The sequence below is a fragment of the Brassica napus genome, chromosome C8 (assembly GCF_020379485.1).
Source record: "Brassica napus cultivar Da-Ae chromosome C8, Da-Ae, whole genome shotgun sequence".
NCBI lineage: Eukaryota > Viridiplantae > Streptophyta > Magnoliopsida > Brassicales > Brassicaceae > Brassica > Brassica napus.
The window spans coordinates 4311074-4313432 of NC_063451.1; the positions used below are offsets into that span (position 1 = coordinate 4311074).

Sequence of the window (2359 nt, forward strand, 5' to 3'; positions counted from 1 at the left end):
CTCTTGAATTATAATTGACATGTTTTATAATTGACTATGTTTACATGTGTTTTATATCTTGAAAAGCTGAAAGAAAAAAAAACAAGTAACTATGCTTTTCCTAGACCATAATACTTTAGTTAGAGCATGATTAACCCTATAACCTTATTTGAGTTTCTTAATGATTTTTTTTTAATAATAAATGTAATTAAGAACTTTAGTTAAGAAACACTTAGTTTTTATGCTCCATTGGTAGTTTCTTAATTAAGGGTTCTTAAAAAAAAATATTAAACATTGTTTTTTTTAAATATAAATTTTTATTTTTAAATAAAACATAGTACAAGATAACATTTTAAACATATATTTTCATAAAAAAAACAAGAGTGTTGTGAAACTTTATATGGACTTTGAATAGAAAGAGTGTTGTGAAGAGAGAACAAGAGTGTTGTGGAGAGAGTGTTGTGGAGAGAGAACAAGAGTGTCGTGGAGAGAGATACAAGAGTGTTGTGAAGTTATATAGAACATTAACAGAAGTCCGAGACTTTGTATACAAACTTTATAGTACACAAGAATACAACAGTCTGTGATTTTGATAATACACAACGATACAAAAGCAAACAAAAGCTCATGACTTTGCATTAAAACATGACACAAGCATACAAAAGCATACACAAGTCCATGAGTGATCTTAGAAAGGCCTGACAACAAACATGACACTTTTCATGAAGATCTTCACGCCATGCAGTGATGTCTTTCTCTCCGTGGTCCATCAAACCCTGAAACACACAAGAACAAAAGTCTCAGTTTTTTAGATGACTTTTACACGATATGATTACTTACACATCCAGTCATCACAAAAACAAAAGTCTCAGTAATCTGGTTCATATTTATGACAGCAAGAGAAACCAAAAGTCACGAGCTTTTCATCACTTAAACAACTACAACAGGACAAGAACAACAACAACACACACCTACACCACTAAAACAGAACATGAAACATAAATATGAAACAAGAACAACAACAGCACATAGACACTCGTTTTAAGAGCAGTTGAGTGATCGTACCATCACCAGCATCGTCATTAGTAGCAGTAGCAAAACTCCATATGTGTTGACAAACCGAAAAACAATCAAGCTTTACTCACACTTACAAAAAAAAAGAAAAAAAACAGATATGCCTTCTCAGACAAAGATTCCTCTTTGATGATCTTAACTTAGTGAAACCACACAACCTAATCGTAATCATTTGAGCTACTGAGAAGAAGAGTGAGAGTAATCATGAACAAGATACGATTCAATTGTTGCCAAGGAATAAATAAATACATATCCAATCAATTCAATTTGGATTATCTCTATTTTAACACAAATGAGTTAAAAATTGCACCTTTTGCTCCATGGATTGCATAAGAGCTTGATCAATAGACCCAGCATTGTTGATCTGAGAGGATCTAGCACTGAAACCACGGCTGCGCATGTCCACGACACCGAAACCAGAAACCCTAGAAACTCCTTTGCTGAAAATCGAAGACGATGGCCTTTGTCTTCCTCATGGAGAAGACATCGTCGTGTTCACGGAGAAATAAAAGAAAAGACGAAGAAAGAGAAATAAAAGAAAATAAAAAGAGAAATAAAAGAAAATAAAGAGAGAAAAAAAAATTATATTTGATTGTGTGCTGACACACGTGTGTTTAAAACCCATCTAGAGATCAGTGTCCAAAATGCTCAATTAAAGATTGGTTATCTAAATTTATTTACTTTCGATTTAATTAAATGAGTGATTTTCCTTAAAAACTGGGATAATCATAGTCTTACATCATAGACGTGTTTGGTACTTCGAAATGTGTGCTCATACCCAAATAAACTCACGTTCCAATACATGTAACACCTCAAGAATGAATTCGAACCTGTCAATGGGCCTAACATTGAAACAACTGGTCGATCTTATGCCTTTATTAAATTTGGTATGCTTATTGTGGATTCTCTTTTTGTATTCATCTTTGGCTTGACTTTCATACAATAAAACTGTACCAAGACACTCATATGCAATGAAATATGAAGATGTAAGATGTCTGCCCTGAAGTAGTCGCTGACGTAGTTGCTGAAGCAGACGTCGTAGTGAGTGGTGAAGACCATGTGGAGTCAAGGTGCTGAGCTGAAGTCGTGTAGACTTGGAGAGCAAGAAAGTATCTTGGAGATATGGAAAGAGGAATAAACTTGAGGAGCAAGTTTATAACTTAAAGAAAGAGGAATAAGTGCATTCCAAGAAAAGAAAAGTTGCACTTATTGTTATGAAAGATGTCCATACATGTTGCCTTGGAAACTAGGGTTTCGGGAACATGGAGAATAACTATAAGATAGCTATGGGGTCGTCTGTATAGAG

At 34.0% G+C, this 2359-nt stretch overlaps 1 long non-coding RNA gene across 1 annotated transcript; it reads right to left on the reverse strand.

The window, feature by feature from the left end:
- Positions 1-469: 469 nt before the first annotated feature.
- LOC125591447 lies at positions 470-1827 on the reverse strand. The gene is made up of 2 exons (XR_007327455.1): positions 1364-1827; positions 470-755 (listed from the first exon to the last, which is right to left on the reverse strand). It is a non-coding gene; the product is annotated as an uncharacterized LOC125591447 (long non-coding RNA).
- Positions 1828-2359: the final 532 nt, after the last annotated feature.